Source organism: Falco biarmicus, chromosome 4 (genome assembly GCF_023638135.1).
Source record: "Falco biarmicus isolate bFalBia1 chromosome 4, bFalBia1.pri, whole genome shotgun sequence".
Taxonomy (NCBI): domain Eukaryota; kingdom Metazoa; phylum Chordata; class Aves; order Falconiformes; family Falconidae; genus Falco; species Falco biarmicus.
The window spans coordinates 20,910,442-20,923,859 of record NC_079291.1 but is presented as its reverse complement, the minus strand read 5'-3'; the positions used below and the strand labels follow the sequence as shown (position 1 = coordinate 20,923,859).

The following is a 13,418-nucleotide window of genomic DNA, read 5'->3' as shown; positions in this document are numbered from 1 at the left end:
CGCAGGTTTCAGAGAATCAATGTAACAGTTGGACTTTTCTAGAATCAGTGCTACCATAAATGCTGACGATCCAGGAACAAACTAAGAAACTAAACATGATTTTAAAATATGAGGAAATGACAGTACTATAATGAGCACTGTGAAAAATGACAGGAATGCATAATAAAAAGAAAAGTCACAAGAATCTTCCATAAGTCTTTATTCTAAAATGGAACCACCATCATTTTTACACTGTCAGCTTTTCCAAAATAAGTATCCTGTCATTTTGCAAAAGAATGATTCATTACTCATTAAAAAAATCCAAAAACAACCCCCCAAAACAAACCAAAACACTGCTGTTACATTGAAGCTCCTTTTTTTAATGAAACAAACAGAGCCGCCCATGGTAACAACCCACATTCAGGAACAAGCTGCAACTATTTAAGATATTTTTCCATTACCAATTTAATACACTCCTACACTCTTTTCTACTACTGCTACAGTTACAGTACAACTAAGAAAAGCTACTGAAGCAAGCAGGACAAATCCTCCTGGGTACCCCCTTAGAGCTTTCTCCACCTGCTGTTTCTTCAATCAGCTGAGATCACTCCTGCTGACTAGTCCTCTGCTGTGGTAGCAGGCTGGTAGGCTTAGAAACACTTGTTCCCACCTGGCCCTTTGGGAGGTGCCTCTTCACCTCTTCCTTTGGAGCAGCTCTAACTCTGTATGCCCAATACAAAAAAATATTCACTTTAACATCTTCACAAGCAGACAGCACTATCTACATAAACTATTTTCAAAGATATGTAATGGATAAATACAATCTGTCCATTAAATACACAGACATGTTACCTAGTTTCCAGAAGTTTAAGCTAATAAATTTGGATTACTTTCTCAGAAAGCATCTCTGGTTTTTTTTTAATGTTAAAAGACTGTACTGATCCGTAACTATCACATGCACCTTCACATCAGAATCTTAAAAACACAAACAACAACATAGTATCAAATCTGTTAGTGGTTTCTAATCCTCTGCTGGCATTACATACCAGAGATAATCAATTATATGATACCAATCTATGTTTTTGAGTACATGTACATGACAATTTGTGCGCTATGTGAAAGTCTAGACCTTAACATGTTCTACAGATCCCCACTGACTTGGAATCCAATATAAACAGAACTTCCTAAAAGTTCACATCTGTTAACATCTCAAAAGATGGCATAGTACTGTGAGAGCCACTGAAGAAAAAATAACCTCCTTTGGAGCCAGTTCAGATGAAGTACTGATGATCAGAGCAACAAGCTTACACCTGACACATTTCACACAACTGTCTTCTATTCACAAGTTCTCAACTACAGCCAAGAATTCAGTTCACGTAAGACTGAATTCACACTCTTAAGGTAAACATCTTCGAACCCCAGTAACACAACACAATGGAAAAAGCATGTCACGTACATCAAACTATTTCGCACTGCTAAAGCGACTTTCATCTGTTCTTACATCATCACTAAGCAATTACATTAACCAAGAATGCAGATGAATAACAGATGATAACTGTTTCTGGGCCCCAATACCTTTAATTACATCACTCTACAGTTAAGACACAATGAACATCTAAAGAACTCACCAGACAAGTGTTGATTTAATCTTGCGGGAAATTTGTAACAAAAAATGCCACGTATCTCCGAAGATGTTCATTGGTACTTTAAAGGGATAAAACTGATCCTAGACTTTCCTCATGTCAAGCCAAAAACGTGTGTGTCTCTAAATTGAGGGAGTCACTGAGTAGGTCGTACAAATTCAATGTAGTACCTCTTCATCTACAACGTGTTGCTGTTATCAGTGAGACACATAACACTGGCCTTCAAAGTACAACGCTAGGATTCACACTGGAAATCACTTGAAACACACAGAAACCACAGCCCAGAGCTGTTTACCGACTCCTTCCAAAATCACGAATGTGCCCATCTCTCACCTTTGCAATGACAGCAGCAGGGTGTACTAAGATTAAAGAAATAAACGTGCTCTAAAATATTTTAAAAAAAAAAAAAAAGCCCGACTATGCATCAGAAAGCCTGGCTGCACCCTACCATAGCTCTCCACCGAGCGGGCACGCCCTGCTGCTGGGGAACGGCGGAGCTGCGGTAACGTGCTTCGAGGAAGTGCGAGAGCACCAGGCACTGCGACACACAGCCGTGATCCCGGGACACCCTCCTTCCCCCCCGCCCGCCCGCCCGCCCCGCCGTGCCCACCTGGCGCGGAGAGCGCCCGGCGCAGGCTGCGGACCGGCAGCGAGCAGGGCCCGGGGCCGGCGGGTGGCTCCCGCCAGCCGGAAGGGCTCGGCCACTGCCGGCTTCCCCTCGCCCGCCCGCAGCGGGGCTGACAGAGGCCACCGAGGGAAGGCCCGCACGCCGCCGGCGTTACCGTTTCCCTTTCTGCTCACCTACCTGACGCGGCAGTCCCGGCTGAGCCGCCGGGCCCTCCCCGCCTCCCTAAACCCGAAGAACCGGGTTCCCACCCTGCCTCCCCGCCCCGTCCGGGTTTGTATGTGTACGGCACCCTCCCCCCGCGCCCGGGCCCCAGGGAGCCTCACCTGCGGGCCAGCCCGCCGCGGCCCCAGAACGCCTCAGCGGGGGTGGCTCACTCTCCCTTCCACCCCGTTCCACGGGTGCAGGGGGCTCGTGGGTCCCGGCGGCGCCGCAGGCTCCTTCCTTCCCTCGCTCCCCACGCCCAGAGTCCAAGGAACAGCGGCAGAAGCCGCCCCAGGGCGAACGCAGTGCCCGCCGGGCAGGAACCGTCCAGGGGCCGCGGCAAGGCGGCTGCTCCTCGCTTCGACCTCTCACGGCCCCCGGCCCGCTCCGAGGGGCCGCTGGAACAGGAGCTTTCGGCAAAGACGAGCCGCACCGCTCCAGGCCGCCCTTCTCTCCCCCCCCGCTCTTGCCTCCTCCCCTTCAATGCCGGGCGGTTACGGCCACATCGAGAACTCGTAGAGGAAACAGCGGCTGATTTCAAACCGCCCGCAGGATCCTACGGGAGGAGGAAGAGGCCGGCGCTGAGGGGAGGGTACGCGGCAGCGGCGGCGGGACCGGCGCGGGACCGAGGCCGGTACTGCCGCCCGCCCCTGCCCCTCACGGCGGCCGGCGAAGGAACCGCGCAGGCGCCGGCGGCCGCCCAGGGGGAAGGGGCGAGAGGGCGGCGCATGCGTGGGGCGGGTGGCCGCGGCGGCGGGGCCCTCCGCTCCGCTCCGCGCCGCTGGCGAGGGGTCCGGCCGGTCGGCCCGGGCGCTCGTGTCCTGAGGCGCCTGCTCAGCCCAGCTCAGGGAAGGCGAGGACCCCGGCCGGTAGCCCTGGCGTTAAGTGCTCTCTGTGCTGGAGGAGAAGCGGCCTCCTCTCCCCGCGTTCCTCTAGCAGGCAACGGAGGGCGGCGGGTCGCGCCTCGCGGTGAGGAGGGCTGCGGCAGCCAGCTCCGCCGCGGCCCCCTCGCTTTACCCCCGGGCAGGCCGGCTGACTGCTGTAGCGGGGAGAGGTAGGTCTGCCGCCTTCGCCTTTTCCTTTTCTTGTCGGCTTTAACTGGGGTTTCTCGAGCGGCGTTCTCCAGCGAGCGGCCCAGCCGGGGCCCCGGGAGGCCGCCGCCGCCTCAGCGCGCCCCGCCGGCCCCGGCCCGCAGCGCGGCGGGGGGTGTGGGGGCGCCGGGCAGGGGCTGCGGGCGCAGCTCTGTGCGAGCATCTACACCTGGCAGCGGCCCAAACGCGACCGCACTTCTGCACTATCGAAATTCCAATATTAGCAAGCGTCAGAGTCCTTGCGGATAATGCATTTAAAAAAAAAAAAGTAATCATGGAACCCTTAAATTTATTCCAGTTTATACGCAAAAAATCAACTGAAGTTCACGGAAGTGCTGGTGGTGCTCTGCTGTGAAAAAGACTTGGGATCAGACCTGGGGGTCATTTGCTTTTCAGCACCTCTGTCAGTAAGTGCAGGGGGTGTGTAAGAACGTGGAGATGATCGGAGGTGTGGAGGAGGTGGCATTTTGCACGTTAGAAATCACATGGGAATGAAAAAGCACTGTTGAAATGACAAGACTACTGCTGGGACTCAAGAACATTCACCAGAGTCCTTGGCAGAGGTCAAATGTCTTACTAAAATAAGCTCAAGTGGATGTGCATAAAGTAAAGAAAAAAGGACATGCAAGTAAATTAAAACTACTATAGTAGAGACAAAACAACTGCCTTGAGTTTCCCTAGTATGTTATAACTTTCTGTCTGAGAAATCCTATACAGCCTCAATCTTTCCTTGGTTGATCATGTATCATAGCATCACCGTGCTTATTTTTAACATCACATTAATTTCTGTAGTAATAGGTGATGATCTCACCACAGGGAGCTGGAGTAGAAAGTTTCTTGTGGGACATCTGTAGGAAAGACCAGAAAAAGTACTGGCTTAACAACTGTGGTTTTATTTGAAGTTAGTTCTTACAGAAGGACTTACCTGCTGATTTTCTGGGCTTTATGGAGAGTCTTCATTAAAAACATCTTAGATCATTTTGGTTTGGCTGGGAGAACTTTTTGTTCCTTCTGCAGTGGGGGGGTTGTGTGGAATCTTCTGAAATGTGGGATGTCCCAGGTCTGTGTGGAATGATCCTCCGTTAATATATTTCTATATAAAGGGGAAAAAAGTTTTCAATTGTTTGTACATTTTTTTCTGATGAGGTGTTACTATCTGCAGACGTTTAGTCTTTTGATATCATAGGCTGCACATTCTTCTTTAATGACGCAGCAAAACTCATGTCTCCTTGAGAGCAGACATGCATTATTTTTTTTTTTGCTTGAAAGGGCAATTGTTTACTTGACTGAGAAGCAGTGCACAGTGTGTGTATACACAGTGCGGTTACTACAGGCAGTGGTACAGGATGTCACAGTAGCAATTCTGAGTTCAGCATCATTAATGAGTAGTTAAACAGTCAAGTTATATACAGTTTCATTATAAACCTTTAATGGGCAGCCAGAAAATGAAAGTTACATTTGAACTTTTGCTGTGAAACGGCTACAGTTACAAAATACACAGTTGTTTATGAATTACTGAAGCTACTATAAAGCTTGCTCTGTTAATGATGAGTTTCTGCTAAAAATGAATGAAGGAATGAATAAAGTATCACTGGATCTGCCTTTCAATATATTTTTCTCTTCACTGTTGTCTTTTTATATGGTAGGTTAGTATAGATTCTTCATCGTATGTAATTGAACCTGCTGATTTACACTCTCCCTTTTCTCTGGAAATCTCTCTGTAAAACAGTTTGGTTCAGTTGAGGCATTCTGTGGGTGAAATCTTTGTTCTTAGATGGTCACACAAGAAAGTATGTCTAGGATGAATCTAAGTCAGTTGTATAGAACACTTTCAACAATGTCAACTTCCCACAATAGTTTGTATACAGTTTTAAAGTGATTTTGTTGCTGAAACAACTTTGATGAGAGAAAAGTGTGTTTTCCTGTATAACATTTGCTGTTTGTGCAGGTTTGAATATCTTCTTTTTTTGTCCTCTTTTCTAGCATTTCTAGTCTTCCCATGAAACTTTTGTTTCATGATTATTATATCTTCTGCTTAACACTGTAATAGTGATGGCACACATGTAGGATTATAGTCTTGATTTAATCCCTGATATCATTCTATGTATTTCCCCTTCTGTCTCCCCCCTATTCTTCACTCTCTTTCTCTTACCACACCACCCCTGTCACTTACGGAAAGAATAACTTTTTCAACTGGTAGATTGGTTTACTGGTGGAGGCCCATTGGTTTAACATTGCATTTTAAAAAGTTCTGACCGCCTACATCCACTTACTTCTCTCATTCTCATTTTGTCCCTTTCCTCTAGTTTCCATCTCCTCAGTTTAGATACCATCACTCAACAATTCATTTGGCACATTTGAACATACATTCTTTTCCAGCTGTAGTAGATCCTCTCTTAGAGATTCCCAGTGTTCTTAGTAACTGCTTGTTCCCCCTGTCCCCACAAAAAAGGTGTTCTGCTACTCCCTTGTGACAGGTGGAAAATCAGCTTTGTGTGGCTATACCATAAAGTAAGTGCAAACCCCTTTTGTAAAGCAGAGAGTAACTTTTGCTTGTTTGTTTGTTTTGTTTTTCAAAACAGTTGGTGGATGTGCTTACAGGAGGCTTCTGCTCCCCCACCTTTTGTTAAGAGTTTAATTTCTGCTAAAGATACATTTCTGTCATAATCAAAAGATCTTTAAAATGATTCAGTACTGGTTTTGTTGAAGCATTTGTCTTTATTCAGAGTAATGTCAATTTCCAGTTACATTCAAAGCAATAAGCAAAGGGTTGTATTCCTTAAATGTAAATGATGGAAAACAATTTAAGACTTTAAAGAGAATATTTGAAATAGTTACAAGGCAGAATGCATGCAGACTGTATGCTGAATGTTATCACAAAATTCATTTAAATCTTTTGTAGAATTCATTGGAGTGCCAGAGGACTACTACCAGGCTTCCTCTGTTAAGTTTTTGCATACATATGACATTTACCAAATAGTGGGAAAAAACAACCGTTCAAAGTTCCTGGCTGTTTGTTGTGGGGTTATGCAAATTTCACAGCTGTTCTTGTAGGGATTAATATAGACAGGAAGGTTTCTGCTACTGGTAGGTAACTGCAGAATCAGTGAGATTCAGTTTTTCCCTTTACCTCATTTACTTCTAATAGTGCAAAAAACTGTAGGGCACAGTAGGGATGATGCATTCTGATGGGGATTAGCACCCACAAATCTTGTTGGTGTTTTCCAGCAGTAGAATTGCATAAGTTGCTCTGGATCAGATTTGTTGCATCCTCAGCAGGGAAATGGGTTAGACTGTCTGTTGAATGGCTGTGGGTATGGCTAACTGAAAAATTTGCATTCTGGTGTTTTCCCAGAAATCTAGATTTCCAAGTAAATGCAATCTTTCGTAGAAAACTTCATTTTTAACACATATTTGTTAATTGGCATAACAATTGAAAACAGTGCTTCCCACTTTCTAAATTTTTATCTTTACTGTTTTGGTCGTCGTTTTGTTTTGTTTTGTTTTTTTAAGGTGTTTACGTACTAGAATATTGTGGTTTATGTTTATAATGTGTTTATAAGAAGATTTTTTTAATTGCTATGGATTAGTAACAACTTTTATAGAGTAAAATTTTAAGCACTAGAGTGTTCTGAACTGGGTCCCAAGGTCAGCTTGATAAATGAGATATAAGGGGAAGATACTGGCATTATTTTGATTGATCGGATTTAGATGTAGATAAATTATGCAATATCTTCACAAGTTTTGTGGACTGAGAGTTTGTGAGAAACCTTTATTTTTTTAAGAAAGTGATGCTATATTCTGGAAAAATTAATTTTAAAATGAAAGTTTTCCTTCACAATTTGAAGGTTTTTTTATTATACATAGCAGTATATTTAATTTTCCTCTAGAGTTTTTCATTATTATTGCATTGTAAAAACAACTAGAGACCCAAGTATTGTCATCCTTACAGACCTGATAGATGCACTTCTAAATTGTCTTTATGTTCTGTTTGATATATATGGAGATACTGATAATTTCCTATGCTAAATACCTTTCTTGAAAACTCAGTCTGAAGTTATGATCTATTCTTTGTGTTACGTATCCCGCAAAAGAACTTGTTTAAATGCTAGTTAATTTTACTGATGACACACAAGCCACATAAAGGAAATCACCTCACTCTTACATAGCTGAGTTTGCAAAACTAACAAGCAGGGTCTATATTAAGCTTAAGTCAGTAAACGTGGGTCTTTTAGTATGTACTCACATGTTTTTCTTAGCCAGTTTTCTGATAGTTGTTATATTTTTTATGTAGAAATGCCATTAGAATGTAAAGTTTAAATATGACTTTTCAATACATTTAGATTTTATAACACTAGAATCGAATGGGCGTTTATCAGAACTCTCCTATGCCTGATACCACCACAACCCAAATTATCTTCACCTACTACAGTGCTCCCACCAGCTTTGCAGAGGTGAACAAATTATTAGTGTAACTAAGATATATCTACTATGATTTTTTTGTCTTCTTTAGAAAATATAATAAAAATAAAACTACTCTTTTATTTTTGCTTGCTACCTGAAGGAACCACTCCTTTACAATTCTCTTCAAAATCTCAAGTCCGCAGATTCTCCATGCAACAAAAATAGCTTACACTGAGCCTTCATCTTACTTTCTCCAGCAACAAAGTTGACCCTCTGTCAAATGTATTTATGAACAACCAAATGGAATAACTGCAAGCCAAACAGAGAAAGATGCTTCTTTTTGATCGGTATTGAGCCTACACGCTGCATGCTGCTGCTTGCTGCTCCAGTGCATTTCTCCTCTTCTGTTGCTGTATGTCTGACATAAATCTGCATCGTTATTTGAAGGGGAAGGTGGATGTTTCCTTCACGGAAGTACTGTTAAATTGGAGAACCAAAAGAAGAGTGTAATTTAAATTTTAAATGTCAGGCTCTGAACTGCACTGCACTTTAGAGATTGTCAAATCTGTATATTGGTCACAGAAGCTAGTCCTGGGAATTCAGGAAAATCTGTCTATAAGGTATATGCACTCAAGTTCTAGAGCAAAACCAGCTTTCCCAGGTGGTAATTAGAGCAGGTAGTAGCTCCAATGCTTGAGATTTTAGGACTATCATACTGTACAAATATTTTAAAAAATAATGCTCCTATTCTTGACATTTTAGAGAAATGCAATGCTAATGGAATTCAAACACTAGGAAGCAACAAGGAAGAAGAAAAATGTGAAAAGCTCACAGAAATGTTCATCATACTTAATTAATTTAAATTAAATACAGTTAAAATCGTGTCTTACTTGTCTGTAAAGTCTAACCTGTTGACATTTGTCTTTAGTTTAGTCATTCACTTTATACTGGATTTTAATATAGCATATTCCTCTTCAGTCTTTCTTATGACGATATGTGGATCTTTCATTCAGCTAGGGAGTGAAGCTACTAGAAGACTCCAAATGTCTGGTTAAAACACTTGAACTGGCCAACCTGCAAAGTGGATATATAACTTGAAAGTATTTTTTAAAAATAATTAAACTAAATTACATTTATAATATTCCTTTAAATGTACATTGCATTTTAGAGCTTGAACATCGGATTACTACTTAGATTTTGTAGCAAATTTATCTCTATGTGTACTCATGTTTAATTATCTGAAGGTTATGGCAGCTCAGCCTTTGTGACTTGGAGTAAAAAGCAAGTATTTGTCTTTATGTAATGTCCAGTTCTGATCTAGGAAAACTTTACATTGCAGAGTTCTCTATTTGATACATGAACAAGAAAAGATTATTTGCAATTTCTAAGGGGGTTTTTTTTGCCTTTTCAGAGGTTTTTAAGATGATCATGCAAATAATCGTGATTGTTAAGGGATATCCTGTTACACCTGTGCATGATATCTGTGCAACTCTGTGAGACTTCTTGAATTGCATTAGCAAAAGTCAAACCAATTGAAACGGAACAAAGCTATAGATGATGCATCAGAAAGAATCTGTCTTCTGCTGTTTCTAGGCTGAGCAAATGTAAAAGCAGTATAAAAGCAAGCAGATGTCATGCCACATGTATACTGGGCAGTTCTACTTGCAGCATGATTTAATTTTGAAGAGTGACACAATGGTCTTGCTCAATGTTTCTGTAGCATTCAAAAGGAGATCCAGTAACTTTTGTGATGATTCATGCCTGAGGATTTTCTACACTTACTATTTTGAGCAGTTCAGCTCAAAAAGAGAGAGCACACACAAACTGGATTACAATTTCTTGTGCAGACTTGTTTATTAGCATCCACCTAAAGAGACCCAGTTGCTTACTTATGCAACCTCAGCTCAGCTTACACAGGTGTCACCAAGGGCATCACTTTTGAAAACTGGGATTACACAACTGTAATGAGGACACCATTTGGCAGGGAGAACTTTTGTTACAGGAAGCGAGACATGAGCAGGAAATAATGCTGGGTGACTACAGGGGCCAAGGTCAGGTTTGTGGGCCTGGATATTTCGGGAAGGGGACTAACCACCCCACCACTGCCAAAAAAAAACAAACCAAAACCCCAAGCTTTCTACATGACTACAGAAAGCATATCTGGTGTCAGAATGAAGGCGCAACAAATAAGGATATTTTTTTAATACTGTTTTTACAGTAACTTTTCAGAGCAAAGCTGTACTTTGAACCACACCTTAAGCTTTTATGCAACAACCTAGTTTTGTTACTTTGTTATAGACTTCAGATTCTTTTAACTACTTAATGATGAAAACATATACTTTTAGGGTTTATTAATGAAAATAAAACATCTCAATCCATTGATTTAAGAATCCTTCAAGTCACCAACAGAGATTGTAACTTCTGTTTATATATATATATATTAAAAAAAAATACACATAAATGCAATATGTATAAACCAGGACATAATGTACTAAAATATTAAACTAGGCTAAATGTAATCTCAAGCAGGTTGCAGTGTCTAATGACAAGCAATTTAAATGACAATTTCATGCTGTTAGGTTACTCCTTCACTGAAGGTGTCGCAGTATTCTCCTAACTCTCCATGTCTGCTTTAATTCAAAACCTTTGAGAAGAAATTTAAATAGTCACCAGACCAGAATAAGTAAGATGTGTGCTGACTTTTCAAGCTTTGCCTGTTTCCTGAGGAAAATACCACAGCTTTCAATTCCTGGTAAGGAAGACAGCCACGTTCATTTTTAGAACGACCAGTTTTGCACCTGCGTTTATCTACTTTTGTATGTTACAGAGAGGACATTTGGCTGGGTTGCTTGTAAAAGATGGTACCAGGCTTAACCAGTAGGATAATAACTGCTACCTAAACATAAAAATGTGGTTGATACAACTAAAATTTAGTTACTTGAAACTACATAACAGTTGTGTTCCTTATAATTTGTCATCTATAAGTGTGGAAGTAATGTGTGGACTATAACCTAGAACAGGAAAAAAGTGGCTTCCTATCTATATGTTTTTACTGTTAAAACATGCACACCTCAATTTAAAAAAAAAAAAAAAAGCCCCAAGGGGGTGTGAATTTTTCATGCGGGATGAGGAAAAACAGTAGAAACTCTTATTTCAAATTAGCTCTGTGAGGTTTGCACTTGTTCAATATTTATCAGATTTAAAGAAGTAGTATAGTACTATATCCAGAAAGTATACTATGAGATGTTTTTATAAAGAGTTACCCCAGAAATTATTGAAATCAAGAAAAAAGTTGTAAGGAAGACACTGAACTGAAACTCATCTAAGTTTTTCTTAGATGCAGTTATTTTACTTACTGGCTCTTTTTTTGGGCAACAATGTATAAGATTAAAGGGCACCACTGAACTAAACTATTTTACATCCGCCAGTGACTGTGCTAGGTTAAGATGAGAAATGTGAGTTTTGTTGGGAGACTTTGTAAAAAATCCAGAGGCTTTTAATTTGAAATTACCTCAATACTGAGAAATAAAAGGTTACAGCCCAACATATGGCCTGGAAAGTAACACCAGTGGCTCACCCAGCTGCTCTGACCCAGCCTGTGACTGGCGTGGTGCTAAGTCTGTAGGAGGTCAGCAGTTGGTGGGAGGCACTGTGGGCTTCCAGGTGCCCCACAGTGAACGTGAGAGTAAATGCAACCCAGGACTTGGAACTCTTTGGCTGAGCACAGAGGAAAAAAAAAAGGAGTGGAGTTTGTAGGGGTATAGTAAAGGTACGAAGAGAGAGAAGTAGGTGCAGAAGTATAAGCCTTTATCTCTGATAGCTGATGAAAGCTGCTGCTGTTTGCAGCCTCTCACTGGCCAGGAGTAGGCTTTTGCTGCAGGCTGCTATAATAAAAGTGCTCCGAAGGTCAGGATCACAACGATGTGAAGGCTGTTAAACTGTGGTACTGAAGACCTGACAGTGGTATTCTTAACACTGGGCAGTACCACTGCTCACATTTCTCAATGCTGTACTGTTATCTCTGCAGTGATGCTGTTTTCTGATCCTTTGTCTCTTCTGTATTTGCACTGTGAGGTCTGATTCTGAGTCCCATGTTTTGGATTCTGTTAATAGTTTATATTTTCAGTATATATACTTTCCCCCTATTTCCAAATATGTCAACAAACAGAAGTATACTTAAGTATTTAAAATACAAGTCAGAAGGTGGTGTTAAAAAGCAAACAACTCTTGGTTTTGACTTAAAATCTAAAACTATTTTTTGTGTTAACTAATGTACATGGTATGTTTCTCATTCCTGAAAGGAAGCATTTCACTTCAGTCAGCAGGCCTTTTAAGTGTTTACATTCTCCTCCCCTGCACGTGCCCACCCCCCCCCACCCCCCCTTCCTCCACCCAAATCATCTGTTCTGGAAACACTGGAAGCAAACCTCAGTTTTCTGTGCTTTTGGTATTTGTATCTTTGAATAGCCTTCGCCTTTGAGCAGTCTTAGTGTTAGACAAAATTAACAAAGCAACAAAATTCCTCCACTACAGCAAAAAAGAAATTAATTACACTAACTGGAAGTAAAATTACTTGTTGTCATTAGTGGAGTTTATTTCACAGGAGTTAAATTTCTTGTCTGCAGTGGTAATCTTCTCAAATAAGCATGAAGGAACTCTCTCCCCCTTCATTATTTCCTTTGCACCCTATAACAAAGCTTTTGACTTGATCCTTTCTGCATTTGTCTTCTTTAAGAGTGTGTCTGCATAAATGACGCACCTGGATTCATCTGTTTGTAAAGCAGTGCTAAAAAAAGACAAAACTGAATGCAAAAAGTGCAGATCTTTTAAGTTAAAAAAATTTATTCACTTTTGGACAGAGTGATTTGAAGACTGTTCATGTACCTGTCTCTCTGCACTGGATTGTGTTTGCCGTCTACCACCTATCTGTGTTCTCTTTGCTCTGAGGCTTGTGTTGAACAACCACTGTGTTTACCTGTATTATGTTTGCTTTTCTAGTTTTGGTTTTGGAGACTAGGTATTCTCCTGAAGCAGCAATTTCTCCTTTGAGCTGCAGAGAAGTACCACCTTGATTCTGAAATATTTCAGGCTGCTGAGTGAGGTAAGAGAAGTCACTTCCAAAAAGTGCTCGGTAGCTTCATGGCAGGTTTGCAGGCTGTAAGGTGATGGCAACAAGAAAATGCTTATAAGTATGCACTTGGTACTCTGGATTACCAACACCACAGAAGCTAAAGCAGTCTCGTTCATGGTGGTTTGTTATTTTGTAATAGTCCACAGTTACCTCCCTGTATTTAACTTCCTGTGTGGCTCCACCTGTAATCTAAATGGACTGTACCAGAAGACCCCAAGACCCACATGGCTTGTGAGCAGTATATTAACCAATGGGACTTTCCAACATTGCTCGTAGCCATAAGAAATTAAAAATTTGTAATAAAGGTTGGCAAGAACAAAATTTGATCTTACATGCAGTAT

General features: G+C 41.6%; 2 protein-coding genes across 10 annotated transcripts in view; one reads left to right on the top strand and one right to left on the bottom strand.

Annotated features, from left to right (window-relative positions):
- Positions 1-3,106, bottom strand: part of LRRFIP2 (LRR binding FLII interacting protein 2) — a 57,956-nt gene extending 54,850 nt beyond the window's left edge. For 2 of the 8 annotated variants that reach the window (XM_056334683.1, XM_056334682.1), the window contains exon 1: positions 2,574-3,093. The gene's annotated coding sequence lies outside the window, so the exon portion shown is untranslated. Of the gene's footprint in view, positions 1-2,427; positions 2,447-2,573 lie in introns of those variants that run through there. The other 6 variants (XM_056334686.1, XM_056334678.1, XM_056334681.1 and 3 more) reach the window with 6 other exon arrangements.
- A 124-nt stretch (positions 3,107-3,230) lies between these two features.
- Positions 3,231-13,418, top strand: part of GOLGA4 (golgin A4) — a 95,507-nt gene continuing 85,319 nt past the window's right edge. For both annotated transcript variants that reach the window (XM_056334664.1, XM_056334663.1), the window contains exon 1: positions 3,231-3,505. The gene's annotated coding sequence lies outside the window, so the exon portion shown is untranslated. The remainder of the gene's footprint in view (positions 3,506-13,418) is intronic.